This window comes from Carcharodon carcharias, chromosome 2, assembly GCF_017639515.1.
Source record: "Carcharodon carcharias isolate sCarCar2 chromosome 2, sCarCar2.pri, whole genome shotgun sequence".
NCBI lineage: Eukaryota > Metazoa > Chordata > Chondrichthyes > Lamniformes > Lamnidae > Carcharodon > Carcharodon carcharias.
Genome location: NC_054468.1, coordinates 145,311,582 through 145,332,473, shown reverse-complemented (window position 1 = coordinate 145,332,473; position 20,892 = coordinate 145,311,582). Strand labels below are relative to the sequence as shown.

Sequence of the window (20,892 nt, the reverse complement as noted above, 5' to 3'; positions counted from 1 at the left end):
ACCATACCCAACTTTCCGAACCTTCCAAAATTCAAACAGGACAAGGTAGCAAATAGACATAAAACCAAAGTTGTCTGTGACTGGGCTTCAGGACAAGACCATCAATTCTGGCTGGACATATTCTTGGATGTCACCATATGATCTCTTGCCATTGGTCAGTGACCACACCCATACTCATGACACACTACCTTCCCAGCCAATTGGAAAGCGAACAGGCTTTTCATTACCCAACTGGACCGTTCTTGACTGTCAACTATTTCCACTCTCCCTACCCTCACCCCTGCTATGTCCAATTATTTTCATAACTAGCAAACAGAAATGTTCAAAGATGTTTTTTAAAATTATAGGCCCTATGAGTTTCTCGCAGCAGTATCCTTGAGGTTAGTCTTTAATTCCTGGAGACTGAAAGACAATCCGACGCACGAGCCATAGTTTGAGTGTCCTGATTCAGGCAGAAAGAAACCTAGAACATAAAACATAATGACCTTGCACAAAATTACTCACCAGGCAAAGTCCTAAAAATTTGCATAAAGCTGTGTATTGCAGATTAATGTCATTCTAGAGCTTGGTAGTTGGTACAAGGTAAATAAGACAGATTGAAAACAGTTCCTGAACTCTGACAATGGAACGCTTCCTCGAGCAAAGGTTAACATGGCTTGCAAGTAAAGTATGGGGCAGGTTTTACATTAACATTCCTCCCTCTACAATTCACAAAGCACTTTCAAGAGTTTACACTAATTACAGGATGTGTTTGCAGTAGTCACAATCGCACTGTTAATTTAGTGAATCGTGTAAAATTAAATCTCATTGGGTGCTATTGTACCAAGAGGTGAATGAATCTTCCTAAAATGAATCACTGGTCTATAACAGCAATGTACATTTATTTAGTGCCTTTACAGAGAAAAACACTCCAAGGAGTTTCATTGGAGTGTTATCAGTCAACACTTGACACTGAGCTACTTAAGGGAATACTAGGTCAGGTGACCAAAAGCTTCCTGAAAACCTCTCTTTGAGGAATGTCTTAAAGGAGCAGTGAGGAGAGAGGTAGCGAGGTTTATGGATGGAATTCTAGAATTTAGGGCCAAGGCAGCTGAAAGCCTGATCAATGGTGTGGCGAAGGAAATAACAAATGCACAACATAAATTTTGTAACTTTAAAATAAAAACCTAGTCTGTCATCATACATTTATTACTCTTTGTGCCCACTTCATTAAAGTCTTGACATTTAAAACCATGCTGTGGGAAACAAGTCCTTATGTGCAGAGTACCAATTGATCACAATCTACCCAACCAAACCTAAAGATTCTCTATTCATTAGATAAAAATACTAAACCCTGAGAAGATTTAAATATTCACAACCTGATAATTGGCAAACTCATCTGTAAGAGAGCTGATAAAAACTGTTCAAGGGCAATTAGGAATGGGCAATAAACCCTGGCTTTGCTGACATCCCAAGAACAAATAAGGACAAGTTAACGAGCACAAAACCAATCAAATTTTTCAAAGATTATTACAGGTTTTAATGTCCAATCACAAGCTTCCATGTAGCAGGGTTAAAAGTTAGCAGCTTACCAAATAGTACCAATATCACACTCACGCTAATGGATTGTGCTGAGCTTGCCCAAAGCAATTATTGCTTCACACTGATGCAAGCTGCTGTGCGCTACAGAGGTTAATCTCTACAGCTTTTATAAAATTATGAAGGCAGCAGCAACTTCTGTGAAAAATTATCAAAACATTTCATCAATAGCTAGAAAAGTACCAGCTTCTCTGGTTTACCATCAGTTTCTGTTAATTAATTAGTATCCTGAGTCAATGCACGGAAAGGTTTACAGTCTTGGACTATTCATTCCAGAAGTAATTCCCCGGACTTGACTATATGCTGAGGGAGCATCCCAGTGTAAGTTTTGAGGGCAAGGCCACCTCCAACTGGCTGGCTTCCTGTTTTACTTATTCAGGTGACAACTCTTTAATTTACATGAGGTGGAACTTCCAACCTTCTCCAGGAGGAAGTCCCAACCTTGATGAGCTGCTAGCCAATCGGAGGCCAACAGCTCTGCAGCACACCAGGGTCACTGCCAATATTGTAGGAAGCCCAGAGGAAGAGGAACCACGAATGCCCCAAAACCCAGTTAAGTCTGGGTTCTCACCGGGTCTGGCTTGGCAGGCTCCTACGAGTGCAGTGATGGGCCATGTTAAACAGGACATGGGAGGAGGGTGAATGGGGAGAGGCAAAGCTGTGGGGTGGGTCATGGGGTCTCCGACTGGCCTAGGGGTCCTGAGAAGTAGGCATCCCCCTCCCTTGCACCAATCAGCAGCCTGCTGGGTTAAACCCTGCAGGCTACACATTGGGTGCAGGCTTCTCCCACTGTCCATTAAATCAGAGCAATGAGAGAAGGCCCTTAAATTGGGCAGCAATTGCCCACTTAAAAGCCTCAAATGGGCAGGCAGCCCACATGACATCTCCCCCGTCACCTATAAAATTATGGCAGGGCAGGCAAGCCAGCAGGGGGCACACTGTTAATGGCATGACAACCTAATTTAAGTGTCCACCCGCCCATTTCCCCAACAGGGGTGGCCATAAGATTCAGCCCCTCATTGCATACAATGGTTGAAGCCAATGGAGTTTATGTATACATTACCATAGTCTTGCTTCAAATTTATGGGTGATTTTGCTGGCCTGTTTTTCGAATTATTTTGAAGCATGTCTTACGTTTTACATTCAAAAATTAATCTGGGACTCATTCGGCAAGTCTATTCAGTGAGTGTATGAGACACAGAGACCTGGAAGATCCAGATTAATTCACAAATTATAGCAAATTTCACCCAAGGCAATATGAATGGCACTGCGATTGGCCTCAATGCCCTGGACTATCTTAATTAGTATTAGTAACTAGCACCCCTATTGAAAGTGTGTGCATGTAATTTTGGATCAATCTTAGCCATGATTCAGTTTCTTGCCCTCCCTGTGCCTTAGCCCTGCTTCCCCAGCTTGAACAGCTCATCAATATTCCCTTTTGAGGTTCACACATACACCAGTCATTTGGTTTCAGAAAAATGACAACTGTCCATGAACCCTACCGCAGTAAGGACTCAAAAGCCCCACGAGAGGTGGGATGATGCCATGACCAAAAATATTCCAACCAGAAAAGTAGAGGTTGCAGGAGAAAGCAAAGTTACATCTTATTAGGTGAAAATCAGGACATCCCAGAAGTGTAAACAGGAGAACATTTTTTCCTCCCAAACAGAAAGTTGCAGATTGAGTTCCAGGAATGTACATCTTTCTTAAATACCCTCAAGGACATCAGTCCATTTTAGCGAGGTCACAAGGTGAAGAAAGGAACTTGTGTGTTCCATCATGTATCAGAACAATCTCCATTCCCAGTGTGAACAGTGGATTGAGGAGTGATGTTTGACACTCTGTAGCTCAAGATATAAGCTATGATGACCAAGGCCTTTAAGTTACAGAACTAACCTCAATTGAGCTTTGTTAACAAAGTTTAAACTATTTTGATAATTGAGTTCCATAGTCCATAGCTACAATTAACGTTTACATAATATGTACACCATTATGGAAGATCAGTGATTCCAACACTTCCATTACAATTAAGGGTAAAGAACTGTGACTTTAACAACAGATATCCAAATAAAGACTTTAAATGGATTACTGAACGCTTGAATCCCCATTTTCTTGAGCAACAATTATATATTGAGTTAATCCGTCACACACCGATTTTTTAATTGATAGAAATACTCTGCCTCCAAGCCACTCTCTCATTTCAGGTCACCCTGTTGGTTTTGCAAGCTGCTTAGAGCATATCAGAAACAAGCAAGCCACTTATTAACTCACTCAAGTTCACTGAATTTAGACTGGTTACACAGGCAGCCTGAGCAACACTATGCATAGTAAGCATTCATTTCATGATCAGGAAAAGTGGAAGGCCTCACACACTAAGAAAATACATGAATACTATACAGGGCTGTAGGGGCAAAAAACAACTTCCTTCTATGAAGACCTCCTGCAGCGAAGTGGGGAGGGGAACACAGCAGAGTTTTCTGAAAATGAAGCATGATATAATTGTTTCAAGGAGCGAGCTTTGTAATGAATTTTCCTTTGTTAAACAGTGCACTAATTGAAATGAAATGAGCAATTGAAAATAGCATCATAGAAACCGTTAGGTCTACAACCTGCGCATTAACATTCTTACTATATTTGTCATTCTTAACTCACTGTGCTTGAACAGAAGAGAGAAGATAAATTAAGCAGATTCTCATCTGAAATAAGAAATAAATTAAATAGCACCGTTCCTTCAATAATTTACAAGGGAGTAGTCATTTACGTCCAACAGCCCGGCTGCTAGAGTTAGTACAAAAGTAAGAAGATGACACAAACCTGGAATGGATATTGCGATCAGAACCAACAATGGCACTGAAATCCAGCATTCAGAATGCAAAATAACCTGCATTAATGCTTCTTTCAGGAAAAAGAAAACCTCTTTTCAAACACCATTCATTGCAGAGCATTGCTTTGACCAAAACAAACTCATGGCTTCATTCGGTGCAGCTGTCCCATGTGTACAGATACTGCTTTCTGTTACGCCTCTTAAATATGTAGGATTGTAAATGAACCTTACAGGGGCATTAATCATAACTCTCCATGATTTGAATGCATCAATCCCTTGTAACGAATGCAGCATGATGCATGAATAATGATTCTGTTCTACCCATCTGGTCTTGTATTTGTTTCTAATTGTGTCTTAAGCCTACACATCAATTGAGGCCAATGTGAGGTAGAGGACTTACATTTACACAGTGCCTTCCCCAGCCTCAGAATGTCCCAAACTGCGTTACAACCAATTAAATAGTTTTGAAGTGCAGTCCCTCATGTAATATAGGAAACGCAGTAGCTAATTTGGACACAGCGATGTTCCACAAACAGTGATCTATTTTAATGATGTTGGTTGAGAGATAAGTATTGTCAGGCCACTGGGCGACCTCCTCTGCTCTTTGTCAAAATAGTGCCATGGCATCTTTTATGATCGCGTGACAGGCCAGATGGAATTGATTTAACATCTCATCTCAAAAGACGGCCTCAGTGTTGCACTAAAGTTTCAGCTTAAATCAAATGGTCAGGAGTGGAACTTGGACCAACAACGTTTTGAGTCAGAGACAAGGGTGCTACCGCTGAACCAATGCTGAAATCTGAAATAAAAAAATAGAAAGTGCTATAAATACTGAGCAGGTCAGGCAGCATCTGTGGAGAGAGAAACAAAGTTAATGTTTCAGGACATTTCATCACCGTTCAATGTTATTTTGATTCCCTGGCAACTTAGTAGTCAGTTCGGCTACAGGGAAGTGTCAGACTTCATGTACATCTAGTTCATGGTGGTTTCAGAGGCAAGAAGCTACAAAGTTGGTCAATTCCCTGATGGCAGAATTGAATGTACCCGCAATGATTCTTTCCCTGAAGGCGATTAAGTCTTACTCTCCAGCCCTGGTCTTCAGCATCTGGATTCTGAAATTTGAATTCTAACCTTTTTCCTTAATGTAATCTTAAAAAAGTGAATGCAGAGCCAACACAATAAGAGCCAACTAGAATGGATTATACTGGGCATCATTATTCTTTTGCATGTTGCTCCATGGTTTGCAAAGTAATATTTACTTTCAAGTCTCAAATAAAAATGAAAAAAACTGAACTGAAGTTATTAGATCAGGAGAGGTACAAAGAGAATATTTCCTGGATAACTTGTGGCACACCCCATTAATCAATCACACTCCAGCTTAAATCCTGATTAGGGAACTGTCATTTTATTGTCAATCTCAGGTGGTATTTGCAACTCTAAAAGCATCAGCAGAAAGTGTGTCCTTGATCTTGTGTACAAGGTCAACATGCAATTGAGCCGGGCCTGGCTTGGGCAGGACACCTGACAAAAAGACATGCCCAGCAGGTGACTCAAGCAACAGCAACATCATCATATGCAGAGATGTTTAAAAATTTAAATATCCCAACTTCCTATGCAAAGACAACATTTGGAGAAAGTTTAGCTACAAAACATATAAATAGTTAAACTGGGAACTAACTGCAAGGGCGATTGACATTTCACAATGTCTAAAAAGAAGCATTTCCAGTTTTGCCACAGTAAGCAGATGATGTAGTTAATACATTATAATTAGAGGAAATGTCACCATTCAGCCAATGCCCCATTTACTCAAACAACACACGCAACCAAAGTTCTCCATAGCTGACATTCATCTGGTAGCCTTGCATAAAAAGTAACAAAAGTGGCAAACCTCAGGACATCCCAAAGCCCTTCTTAGGCAATGAAGTATTTTTTAAGTATAGCCACTGTTGTAATGTAGGAAGCACAACAGCCAATCTGTGCACAGCAAGGTCCCACAAAAAGAGCAAAGTAATCATGAGCAGATAATCTATATTTAGTGATGTTGGTTGAGGCATAACTATTGGACAACAGCAGCGCCCTCTCCCAAGCCAACATGTCCAAGGTGCAAAACATCCAAATGCCACTCTGCAGGGCAGGACATGTAATTTACATGCCTGACATCAGATTCCCAAAACAACTGTTCTACTCTGAACTCAGTCCCAGCAGGACAGCAGGAACACGTTAAGGATGTCCTCAAAGCATCCCTAAAGAGATCAAACAACCCTGTTGACTCATAGGAAACCCTGACTTGTGACCGACCAAAATGGAGAAGCAACATTCAGGAAGGCACTGAACACAGAGACTTCGTTGGGAACACAGAGGCTCCATTCAACTCATCTACCCAACCCTCCAAGCAACACAAGCCCTGTAATAGCAAAGTCTGTGGATCGCGCATTGGACTTATCAGCCATCACAGAATGCATCAATCCGGAGTGGAAGCAAGTCATCCTTGATCCAGAGACTGCCTCAGGAGAAATATTGTGCATGCCACCGAGGACTCCTCTGATTTTCTGGAAAATGATAACATGGGATCTTGTGTGTCCACGAGAGGGCAAGACAGGACCTTGGTTTATAACATCTCATCCAAAGAACAGCACTTCCAACAGTGCAGCATTCCCTCAGTATTGCACTAGAGTGTTAGCCTAGCTTTTGTGCTCAAGTCTCTCAAGTAAGACAGCAGGGGCAAGAGTTTTATTCATTCATGGGATGTAGGCGTCGCTGACTAGGCCAGCATGTATTGCCCTCGTTCAGAGGGCATTTATGAGTCAACCACATACCATGTAAGGACAGGTTTCCTTCCATTAGTGAACCAGATGGGTTATGACAATCAGCAATGGTTTCAAGGTCATCAGACTTTAACTCCAAATTTTTTACTGAATTCAAATCTCATCTGCCGTGGTGGGATTCAAACCTGGGTCCCCAGAGCATTATCCTGGATCTTTGGAATACCAATCCAGTGGCAAAAGCACTATGCCACAGCTGACATTGTATCACCACCACCTTCTCAAGGACAGTTAGGGCTGAGCAACAAATGCTGGCCTTGTCATTGACTCTCACATTCTCATGAAATAATTTAAAATGTCCCAAAAAAATTGTCACTTGTGTGAAAGAAGTGGAGAAAAAGGAGAGAAAATTGACAAACATCACTAGTATAATAGAATTTGGACACACAGTTCCTATAAATTTGATACCACGAATGAAATTCACTGCAAATGGCGAAGTCTCACTGATAATACTATGCAACTGTTTCCACTGGTGTGCAATAAAAGACGTGAGACCAGAAGTTAATTACTCAATGCATTCTACAGAAGAACACACACACCTTCCCTTTGGTGCAAACTAGCAAATCAAATCGATACTGTGAATTTCTGCCTAAATTTAAACTTACTCACGTATGGACCAGACAGATTATTTAAAATTTCCTGGCACACAAATTAGAAGCAGACCACAGTGCAACTTCAGTGAGAAACTACTTCCAATTCAGTATATCACAACTGAAATCAAATTGTTGTAGGGTGGCCGAGTTGTGCTATTAGTGATAGAGTTGATCTGCAGACACATCTTGAGTGGAAATATTAAGTTGATTTAAAATATACACAGCAGCAACTACACGTGTGGTTTCAACTCTAGCTCTATCTCTACACTGACTGCTGGGATAGCTCGCGCTATCCTCACATTGATCACTACAGGTAATGTCACCTTGCCTAACAAAGTACTATTCTTAAGGGTACATCACACTAAATAAAACCATAATTACTACATCCCTCCCCCTTTAACTCAACTATACATACATTTACAACTATATATTTTTCAAGTCAACATAATATTTACACTGGGTAAGGAATTTACAAATTCAGTCTTTCGGGTGGTTTACTGATAGGTGTGGAACATTGCAGCTCCACAACTTCAGATTCTTTGTTGGGAACCTCCTTTTCTGGAGTTGCCTGAACATCAGATGCTTTGGTGGGCACTTGCAGTTCTGTATCCTCAACTCTTACAGATACATCAGACATGTCAGTCCTGAGCTAAGTATCCTCAACAGGAAACGCAGATGTGGTCATAATCACTGGTGGAACCAAACCTTAGTGATTTGTCTCTCTCTTCATTAAGTAGTCCACATGTTTACAGATGAACCAGCCTTCCACCTCCACGTGGTAAGTTAGAGGTCCAGTCACTGCACTTATTTCATCCGGTAACCACTTTGGTCCTTTCTCGAAGTTTTTCACTATACCGGTTCTCCCACAGTAAATTTCCTCTCACAACTATGCCAGTCATGTCTAGTTTTCTGGCTTCCCTGACTCCTTTCCTCCTTCCCCTCTATATTTGGAATTATTAAGCTCTATTGTGTCCTGAGACAGCATTTCAACAGTAACTCCGCAGGTGTGACTCCTGTTGTTGTATGAGGGTGTAGTCCTGTAATGAAAAAGTGTGCTAGTTTGATTGCCAATGAATCACCACTTAGTTTTATCACGTCATCTTGAACGTCTGAACCGCCCTTTCAGCCAGCTTGTTTGAGGAAGGGTGGTATGGTGCAATTTTCACAAGTGATGCCGTTGAGACTGATAAACCACAAACTCAGCACTTGTAAATACAGTTATTGGAAACGACCAGTTCTGGCAGTCCATAAATGAAAAAACTATGACGTAGTTTCTCAACTGTAGTGGCTGACGTTGGTAACTTCACCTCATTTTTGTCCAACCATTTTGAATAGGCATTGACAATGAGAAGAAACATTGTTCCCAGGAAAGGTCCAACATAGTCAATGTGTAACTGCACCCAGGGTCTACCTGGCCACTCCCATGGGTGTAACAGAGCTATCACTGGCAACTTTTGTAGTTGCTGACATTGCCCACAGTGCTTTATCATACTCTCTATTTTGCCATCCATCCCAGGCCACTATAGGTAGCTGTGTGCTATGGTCTTCATTTGGGAAATTCCTGGATGGGCATTGTGTAGCTCAACTAAAAGAAGCTCCCTTCCCTTTGGAGGAACTATCACTTGTGCTCTCCACAATAAGATACCATCCTGACTGGTTAGTTTGTGTCTTCTGTTGAAGTACAGGGTTTTATTTTGTCAGATACGGGCTCCTGTGACCAACCATGTAGCACTTGTTCTCATACCTGAGATAGAACTGGGTCCCAGCTTGACCAGTCTGATCTGTCGAGCACATACCAGTGACGCATCTAAGAAATTTAACAGTTAAACAAGTTCCTGTAGAACTGAAACATGATCATCATTTTCTCGAGAAGGCAAACGGTTAAGGGCTTCGGCATATGCAATTTGATTGCCAAGCCTATGTACGAAAGTGTATTCATATGCTACCAGAATTAAAGCTCATTGTTGTATGCTTGCTGAGGTGGTGTAACCTTGTCCTCACTAAACAATCCTAGCAATGATTTGTGGTCTGAAACAATTGTAAAATGCCAGCCGTGTACATACTGTTAAAATTTCTTGACAAAGATGATGGACAGGCCTTCTTTTTCTATCTGCAAATATCCCTTTTCCACCATGGTGCATGTTCTTGATATGTAACCTATTGGCCGTTCCGTGTCGTCATCCATCCGATAAGAGCACACTAGTCCCACTCCGTAGGGAGATGCGTTACATGCCAGCACCAACTCTTTTGTCTGGTTATAATAGATTGGGTGAGTGTAACAATTGTTCCATCTTTATGAAAGCTTCTTTCTGGGGCGCCCCGCAAGACCAACACTGGTTCTTATTGAGTAGAGAATGCAGGGGGGCTAGCAGTGTAGACAAATTGGGTAAGAACTACCCATAATAGATCATTCCTAGGAATGATTTGAGCACTGAGGTGTTCTTTGGCACATGCTTCTCTTATGGCTCTCGCTTTCTCCTCAATTGGGTGGTGGCCCTGTGGATCTACTCAATGACCCAAAAAGATTACCTCCCTCACTTGGAACGTGCACTTTGTTTTTTAAACGCACTCCAGCTTTTAAGAAATGTTTTAACACTTCTAAGTTTGCCATTTGCTCTTTTTCAGTGAATCCTGTCATCAATACATTGTCTAAAGAGACTACAACCTGGGGCAGCCTTTGCAATAAACTTGCCATGGTTCTCCAAAAGATGGTACAAGCGGAGGAGACACCAAAAGGCAATCGTGTATATTGGTACAACCCTTTGTGGGTATTAATTGTGACAAATTCCTGGGAGGTATTATCCAACTCTAATTGTTGATAAGCATAACTTGTGTCAAGCTGTGTGTAAATTGTCCCTCCTGCCAGCTTGGCATGCAGGTCTTTGATTTTTGGAATGGGGTGCCCGTCTAGCTACTTAATTAACCGTCAGTTTGTAGTTTCTACAAATTCGGACCTTTGGTCGGGTTTAAGGATGGAGACTATGGGTGCTGCCCATTCTGAGAACTGAACAGGTTGTATAATGCCCAGTTTCTCCAGTCTGTTCAGTTCAATGTTGACTCTTTCACACAGGGCATATGGTAACGGTCTCATCTTCATGAAGCGAGGGGTTGTTCCAGATCCACCTGAATCTTGGCCTACAAGCCCTGGGTTTTCCCCAGTTCATCCTCAAAGACAGTGACATACTTTCTAAGTAGCTCTGGTAGCCCACTTGCTCTCAACTGGAAAATTTCAGCCCATTCTAATCTCCCTGAACCAATTTTGCCCCAGGGGGCTTGGCCCTTCACGCTGCTACCATCAAGGGCAGCTTTGCCGATTGGCTTCCATAATGGACAGTTACTCAGCTTATGCCTTTCACTTGAATGTCTTCACCCGTATTTTTTTTTAGCTTGGCGGCTGTTTCCTCTAAACTTAATTGATTTTCACCATTATTCAAATATCCGAAGGTATGTTCCCCAATTACTGTAGTGGAAGCTCCTGTGTCCACTTCCATTCTAACAGGTTTGCCATTTACTTTCACTGTGACGAATATTGGTTCTGTCTTTCCAACTTTCAGATTAAACAACGAGTAAATATCTGAATTTGTTATTTCAGGCTCTTCTACATTGCAGATTTCATTGGGCTTCTTCTTTTGTTTACAAGCCTGCTTGAATCTTTCATTCTGCTGCCTCATTATATGTCCATTTCTATGACAATAGTAGCATTCGATTTTTTTTAAACTGCCAATCGCTAAAAGACTGATTGTTTCCACCTCTATCAAAATTATTCCTCGATTTTGCTGCTAAGTTATTTTTCTTTATTCTTCGGCTAGCTGTTTCCCACTTCTTGGCAGAGTCTTGCTTTTTCATGCCTCTTCCGGCTGAGGTTTCCCACCCGATGTGGAGGATGGCGCCATTTTTCACACCCTGTAATGCTTTTGAATCTTTCACTGCACTTTCCATGGCCAGCCCTATCTCTAGCACCTTCTTGAAATCCAGACTCACTTCGGACAATAATCTTTTTGAGTAGCGTCCTCTTTCACACCACACACTAAATGATCTCTGAGCACGTCATTCAAAGTTGTACTGAACTCACAATGTTCCGTTAACTGCTTCAAATTTGCCACATAGCATGCAATTGTCGCACCCGGGGCTATATTTCGTGAATTAAACCTGAACCTCTGAATATGACTGAGGGCTTGGGTTGAAAGTGACCACTGATGAGGTCCACCAATTCATTGAACTTCTTCGAATCTGGGGCACTGGGTGCCGTCAAACTTCCAATCAGACTATAGGTTTTGCTCCAACAAGTACTCAAGAGGATTGCTTGCCTCTTCTCATCCCCGCTAATCTTGTTCACTTGAAAAAAAACTGAAGGCATTCTATGTATTGAGACAAACCATCTGTGGCAGGTTCATAAGGGTCAATTCTCCCAAATTGTGGCATTTTGAGGGGATAACTTGTTCAATTTTAACAAACCTTGCTACCTACAATCACTGAGCAAGGTACAGTGCCAATTTCTTTCTGACTTGATTTCTTCTCTTCAATCCTATTTTATACTTATCGCCAGTTTGTTGTAGGGTGGCCGAGTTGTACTATCAATGATAGAGTTGATCTGCAGACACTTCTTGGATGGAAACATTAAGTTTATTTACAATATACTCAGCAGCAACTACATGTGTACTTTCAACTCCAACTCTATCTCTGCACTGACTGCTGAGGTCGCCTGTGCTATTCTCTTATTGGTTACTACAGATCATTTGATCTTGCCTAGCAAGTCCTATTGTTAAAGGTACAATAAACACTAAATAAAACCATAATTACTATACAAATGCTCTAACACAGGCCCCAAAATAGAAACAGACATTTGGAACACAGAATTCTAACGCACAAGAATGCTTGCTCAACAACTAGACAGCTTCTCAGAATAAGAGGCAGGTCATTTAAAACTGAGATAAGGAGGAATTCCTTCACTCAAAGGGTGGCAAATCCTTGGAATTCTCTACCTGAGGGGGCTGTGGAAGCTTAATCATTGATGATTTTCAAGTGGATGCTAATGACATCAAGGCGTATAGGGATAGTGCAGTAAAGTGGCATTGAGGTAGGTGATCAGCCATGATCTGATTCATTGGTGGAGCAGGCTTGATGGGCCAAATGGCCTTCTCCTCCTCCTATGTTTTACAGTCACTATATTTTACTTTTATTTTTCCCATAAATGCTTAAGCAATTCCTGTAACATTGTGTTTTGTGGGAGGCGATGGAGTAGTGGTATTGTCGCTAGACTAGCAATCCAGGGACCCAGGTTCAAATCCTGCCACAGCAGATGGTGGAATTTGAATTCAATAAGAATTTGGAATGAAAAGTCTAATGATGACCATGAAACTATTGTTGATTGTTGTAAAAACCCATCTGGTTCACCAATGTCCTTTAGGGAAGGAAATCTGCTGTCCCTACCTGGTCTAGCCTACATGTGACTCCAGACCCACAGCAATGTGGTTGAATCTTAAATGCCCTCTAAACAAGGGCAATTATGCAGGTCTAGCCACTGGCACTAGTGAATAAAAAAAAATTAAACTTCACTTTTGAGCCAAAAGTAATTGCTGTTGGTGCCATTAAATATTGAGTCATGCCCCACCTCTTAGTAACTGGGTAACATTTCCAAGATTAAGTAAATATTTGAGATGCCATGCCCTTCTGTACATGCAACCCCTACCTTGACTGACCAATTGACTTACTTTTGATAAAGCTGTTGGGAAATTAAAATGCCACACCTTACTTATTTTGCATCTTCCCAATAAACAATATTTGAAAGTGCTTTCCCATCAGACTTCAAGAAAATCCTGTAATACAGCATCTGTACAGGTACTACTGTCAATTCTCTCTTACTTAGAACAGACATAATTGAAATTTAAGAAACATATCTTATTAAAACATTCTGATCAAAGAAGCAAACATTTTGCTTGCATGGTCTTCAAAGGGTGAGCATGATTTGATTCATATTCAGGCACCAATGCAATTATTTGTTTTGAAAAAACAGAGTCTCCCTTGCTTTAAGGTTGAGAGAGCAGGAATAACACCAGAAAAATCTTCAGAACTGACAACTCCACTCAACCATAAACCAAAAATGAGTTATCACAAGTCAATAATGCTGTATCAATCTCTCTGCTGTCAACTAGCAGTGCAATCAGAAAGCTAATGAAGAATCACAAGTGTGGCATTCCTGGCAACACATGAAGGCTCCTTTTCATCTTCAACCTAAGACTCAGAAGAGTTACCACTAAACTAATCTACAGATGCCAATTCCCCCTATTTCTATTACCTTCTGTGTCTAGTCTCCTTCTAGGTTGACTCCAAAGTCACACCCTTCCTATTTTATTCAGACAACTTACAACACAGTACATATTGTAGACTTGCCCAGAAATGTGACACTGAACTGTGTGTCAGAGTCTTAACACTACTTTATGTCACAAACACATGGACACATTGAACTAGTGCGGTATGTTTAGCAGACTATCAGACGCCTATGCTGCTGAGACAGATTACAAGCTGGTCTCCATTGCCATCCGCTCAATGGAGGTCACATTATTTATTCCTATAAAAGCAAACATTGGTGAGAGAACCACGAGTCTGTAATTGATGGTACATAAAACAAATGCCCTGAGATGTGAACTGTATACAATGATGGCAGTCAGCATCCTACTATCTATACTTGCATAGTAAAGTTCAAATCAGATATAGCAAGGCATATACGGTTTACCTTTGTTACACGAAAAGAACATCTGCTAAAATTATAAAATTTTGAAACTGAATTCTGTTCTAAAAATTCATAAATTTACCCACAAATGGTCAATGTTGATGACAGCAGATAAGTTTTCAACAACTTTGTTCATCCCCAAAGTCTGCATATTCCGTATGATTCTGATAACATTTAAGTGGATAGCATTGATACTGGATTATTCACATACAAATGTGTTAAATGAATTAAGGAAATATGATGTTCAATTGCACAACTCCTCTGAAAATTGTTAATCCAATCACACAAGTGCAAAATTATTGCATAGATGAAGGAAAACATGCTGTTTAAGTATTTTATCTCTTATTATTTATTGTTGCACCATTCATAAAGTTCAGAGGTTATGGGACACGAGTATACATAAGCGTGCTGTGCAATCACTGTGAAGCAAAGCATAAAGAACACTGAATGACATAGCCAAAACGATGCTTTCAACAGACCATTCCTTGAGTACTGTATCCAGTACATGCAATCTATACAATCACAAGCTTTTAGGAAACCACTGAAGAGTGCATAATGCAACATCTTCAGAACACTTACTGTTGTCTAAAACACAGGCTACATCAGAATGGCCTTTAGATGAGGTGGATAGTTAAAAACCACAAATGCTGAATGTTTGAAAGATAAAATGCAGCACAGGCTGATGGCCAGTACAGCTGTTTCACCTGTGATCCTGCATCAGTGTTCAGTGCGTGCTAGCAATTGGGTCACACCAAAAGAAACATTGTGCTCTCACAAATACATTTCTAGGACTTTATTTTTAGAATAGCTTACAAATTTGACAGGCATGTCATATCTTCTATTCTTTTTATGTTCTCTAACTATAGAGAGGAAAGTATACCTTGACGCAATTTAAACATCGAAACAACAAATTAACTTTTTTGAAAAATCACTTGAAATCACCTGTGGACAAATACGTACCTTCCCAAGTTAAAAATAACAATATGCCCAATGAAAAAGTTTTGGTTTAAATAACAACCTGCGTTTATATGACACCCTTAAAATAAAAAATGCCCCAAAGTGCTTCACAGAGATATGATCAAAAAACTGAATGTCAAACCAAAGGATACAAGCAGGGATGAACAAATGTTTGGTTAAATAAATTGCTTTTAAGGAGGGTGTTGGAGAAGATGTAGAGAAGTTTCAGGATGAAATTGCAATGCGTGGAACCTAGGCAGCTGACAATAGTCATCAATGGTGGAGCAAAAGGTAGGTGGATGCATAAGAGGTCAAAGTCAGAGAAACAGAGTGTTTAGAAGAGGACTGGAGCAGATTACATGATGGGGCAGGTGAGGCCATGAAAGGATTGATGCACAAGGATAGCAGTTTTATCTTTGAAGCATCGAGCTAGCTGCAGTCCATGAAAGTGAGTGAAGACAGGGATGATAGGTGAGCGGGCTGCCAGAAGAGTTTGCAGGGAGAGAAAAATTTAAGACCTAGCTGGAGAACATGGGAATAGTAGAGCCTGGAGACGACAAAATCATGGATGAGGGTTTCAGCAACAGAAGGACTGAGGTTGGAATGAAGGGGAACAATAGATGGTCTTTGAAGTAGAAATTATATGAAACTGCAAAATTGGCCCAGGATCGAATAGGACATCAGTTACAAACAGAACAACAGTGGTTCAGGCTGAGCTAGTGGCTAGGGAGGGGTAAGAAATTGGTGCACAGTATGAAGTTTGCCTCGAATGCAAAAGATAATGGTGTCAGTCTTTCCAACATTTCGCTGGAGAAAATTGTGGCACATGCAAGACTGGAATTCAGACAAGTTGTCTGATTGTTTAGATGCAACTGAGGGGGTGGCAGAGAGATAGAGCTGGGTTCATGAGTGTACACATGGAGGCTGACCAATGTCTTGAGGATGATGAAGCCTAAGGACAGCACATGCACAAGGAAGGAAGAGAATGGGAATATTAAGGAGTACTGAAGGGTTGGTCTAGGGGTTTGGGAGGACAGAGTACCCAAGGGGGCAGAAATGAATGGAGGCATGGTGACAGAAGAAGGGAAAAGTGAAAAGGGATAGAAAAATGTGGAAACAGAAGTTATAGGCTCCTATCATCTGACAAAATTCCTCAGCTGGCAATTATCTGAAGCTAATCCAGATTGTTTACAACCTTTATGCAACATTTGATCCCAAGATGAGCTTCTAACCAGATATCTGTGACATCATAAAGAATTCCTCTTTCCACGTCCAGAACATTATTTCTTCAGCTCATCTGTTGCTGAAACCCTCATCCATGCCTTTGCTAACTTTGGATATGACCATTCCAACACATTCCTGGCCCAACTCCCATCTTCAACACTCCATAAAAATAAGTTCATGCAAAACTCTACTGCCTGTGTGAGGTTTTAAGTGTGAAATCTTAAGTTTTCTTTTTAAAATCTTAATTTTTATTTCTGGTAGATTTAGTTAGTACTTCAATAGATAAAGCATGGCAGGGTACCTCAGTCCTATGAAATGCACATCCTGCTACATGTGGGAACACCAGGACACTTCTGAGCTGGACAACCGCATGTGCAGTAAGTGAAATCAGCTGGAGAAGCTCTGGGTTCGGGAGGTGGCCATCCCGCAGCTTAAGGACGTGCAGGCAAAGACAGAATGGGTGACCGCCAGACAGACAAGCAGTACCATGGCAAGTCAATCTCTGATTATGATTGTATAGATAAAAACAATGCCAGATGAGTATAGTCTCACCCAGCTAAACATAGTGCAGGAGTCCCAAGTGCATCATGCTCTGCACTTTCTGAATTCTAGAGGGAATGATGGTTCCTCTGGGGAGTGCAGGCACAGCCAAGTCTATGGCACCATGGACAGGGTGGTAGATGGAACATTGAGAAAGTAACAATGATAGGAGATAATGTGGTTGGGGGAACAGGCAGGGAATGGCCGAGTTACTAAATTAGTACTTTGCATTTGTCTTTTCCAAGGAATAACCTGAAGTCATGGTGAAAGAAGAATTATTTGAGTTGCTGGATGGGCTAATAATTGATATAGAGGTATTGGAAATGCTAGCTACACTTAAAAGTTTAAAAGGCACCTGGACCAGATGTAATCAGCAATACTGAGGGAATTAGGATGAGAATTATGGAGACACCAGCCATAATCTTCTAACCCTCCTTAGATATAGGGATGGGCCCTGAGGACTGGAGAATAGCAAACGTAAGGATAAACCCATCAATTACAGGTCAGTCATTTTAACCTCGGTAGTGTGGAGACTTTTAGAAAAAATAATCTGAGAAAAGTTAACAGTCACTTGGACAAAAGTGTGGATTAATTAAGGAAAGCCAGCATGGATTTGTTAAGGACAAATCGTGTTTAAGTAACCTGATTGAATTTTTTGATGAGGTAACAGACAAGGGTGATCATGATAATGTGGCTGATGTGGTGTTCATGAAGTGTCATGTAATAGACCTGCCAGCAGAACTGAAGCTCATGGAACCAAACGTACATGAAGTTGGCTGAGAGGCAGGAAACAGTAGTGGTGAACAATTGTTTTTCAGATTGGAGGTAGGTACACACTGTGGTTCCCCAGAGGCCAGTAACGAGGACCACTGTTTTTACTGATATATATTAAGGACTTCAGTGTAGAATTGGGTGTAGAAAACACAATTTCAATCTGCAGATGACACAAAACTTGGAATTGTGAACTGTGAGGAGGATGCTGATAGACTTCAAGAGGACATAGGTTGGTGCAATGGGTGCACACATGGCAGATGAAATTGAATGCAGAGAAAGTGAAGTGATACATTTTGAGAGGAAGACTGAGAAGGGGCAATACAAAACAAAGGGTGCAATTGGTGCCGTTGCTTTGTTAATAAATGTGTTAATCAATTTGCATATGGCGTGGTCCCACAAATAACAATGGAATGACCAGTTAAACAGTTTTGGTGATGGCTGAGGGACAAATGTTGTCCCAGAAACTAAAGCTTCTGCATTTCTTCAGGAAAAGATACAGCTGTCTTTTATACCCATGAACACGAGGGCTTGGCTTAACATCCATAAGATAGTGCATGAACAGAGATACCTGGCTGTATGTGCACTAATCGTTCAAGGTGGCAGGATCGGTTGAAAAAGTGATTAATAAGCATACAGGCTTTTTAAGTAGAGGCATAGAATACAAAAATAAAAAAGTTATGATGAACCTTTATCAAACATAGGCTCAACCTCAACCAGTGTATTGTATCCAGTCTGGGCACCGCACATTAGGTAAGAATGTGAAGGCTTTAGTAGATGCAGAAAATATTTACCATAATGGTTCCAGGGATGAGGGCCTTCAGGTACATGGACAGTTTGGAAAAGTTGGAGTTGTTCTCCTAAAAGAGAGAAGCTTTAATAGAGGTGTTCAAAATCAGGAGAGGTCTGGATAGAGTAGAGAGAGAGGAACTGTTCCCATTGATAGGAAGGTCAACAGCGATAGAAATAAATATGCCAAAACTTCAGCATACTATATAGGTTGATATTTCAGTGCAGTAGAGGATATGCTGCACTGTCAAAGCCACCATCTTATGGATGTTAAGCCAAGCCCTCGTGTTCAAAAGGGTAAAAAAAACAACTGTATCTTTTCCTGAAGAAATGCAGCAAGCTTTAGTTTCTGGGACAACATTCGTCCCTCAGCCACCACCAAAACTGTTTAACTGGTCATTCCATTGTTATTTGTGGGACCACGCCATATGTAAATTGATTAACACATTTATTAACAAAGCAACGGCGCTTACACTTAAGCTATTAAGTTTCCTTCAAGAGCTAAGGTCAAGAAATACACTATACAATTACAACCATCTTTTAACTTAACACTCCTTTTTCTCTTCGCCTCCTCCCACACTCAGCACAGGACATGTACTTCTTACAATAGAGAAGACAGTGAGGTGGTTTGCTGCCATGACACCATCAGCTTTGGCCGCAAGAAAAAATGTCCGCATCACTTTGTGATAGACCAATTGCCCCTGTACCACCTAGGTAATGTCCAGCACCTACCCCTTTCCCACAGCATGGCTGAGATTAAAAACAGTGGGAGGCTTGAACTTGCCACCCCTGCTTCAACACCATACCATTTCTTTAAAATGCATATTCTAGAGTCAGTCAAACAAAATACAATCACGTTAAAGGAAAGAAAGACATGCATTTTTATAGCCGTTTTTATGACTTATGAATGTCTCAAAGCATTTTACAGCAAAGGGGTGCCTTTGAAGTGTAAACACTGTTATAGTGTAAATGGCAATCAATTTTCACACAGCAAGATCCTGCAAAGAGTAATGGGACAATGACCAGAAAATCTGGTTTACTGCTGTTGGTTGAGGAATAAATATTGGCCAGGACATCAGATAGAACTTCCTGCTCTTCTTCCGGGTATTTTACGTTCACTCAAGAGGGCAGACTGGGCCTCAGGTTAACATCTCATCCGAAAGATGGCAACCACAGATAGTGCAGCGCTCCCTCAGTGCTGCACTGAAATGTCAGCCTAGGCCTGTACCTAATCTCTGGAGTGGAACTTGAAATAACAATCTTCTGCCTTAGGTCACAACCATTACTTCTGTAATATGACTCACTTATTGTAGTGAATACCATTTGCAGGCTTCACTGGTTTTCCCTTGCACACAAAAAACCAGTTCATAACCCATTCAATACATCATGCAAACAATTCAGCAGGGGCTACTTGCACAATTCCCACACACTAAGTATTTCAAGCCATTCTAAGTATGGCACTGCTGACAAACAATACATTCTGTATTTTATGAAACAAACTACAACATTGCTAGGAAACTCATTAGAAATCTCATTTGTACCACATCAGAACTCCAACAAGCAAATAAAAAGCAGAAATAAAATCAGCATCTGTGGAGAGGGAAACAGAGTTAACATTGAGACCAATATGAATAACCTTCTTTCCTGTATCTCTCTCCAAAGATGCTGTCAGACCCGTTCAGTTTTCCACCACTTTGTTTTTACTTCTGATCTCCACAATTCGCAATATTTTGCTTTTAAATAAAAAGCAGAGACTTGCAAGAAACACTTATTGTAAGTCAACATGAGAATTTTTCCAAACAGTATCTTAGGAGCCAGAATGGGACATGTACACTGTGTGCACACAGGTATTCCAATTATCTGATGACAAGCTACAAGTTTGGTTTACTGGGGATTGAGAAGAAATATAAGCTGCATTAACATTTCTTGGTGCTTACTTACTTAATTCATAATTTGGAGAACCAAGTTATACAGGAAATATCCAGAAAGTGATTTTTTAGCACCCTGTTTCCATTGTAACATGAAACCATTAACCAGAGTTCAACAGAGGAAGCATTTCTCAAA

General features: G+C 40.9%; 1 protein-coding gene across 3 annotated transcripts in view; it reads right to left on the bottom strand.

Moving 5' to 3' along the window:
• myo6a (myosin VIa) overlaps positions 1-20,892 on the bottom strand; it is a 374,163-nt gene that overhangs the window by 333,661 nt on the left and 19,610 nt on the right. Inside the window, exon 1 of one of the 3 annotated variants that reach the window (XM_041215766.1) lies at positions 4,634-4,648. The exons of 1 other annotated variant lie outside the window; for it this stretch is intronic. The gene's annotated coding sequence lies outside the window, so the exon portion shown is untranslated. Of the gene's footprint in view, positions 1-4,392; positions 4,413-4,633; positions 4,649-20,892 lie in introns of those variants that run through there. One more of the 3 variants, XM_041215745.1, reaches the window with a different exon arrangement.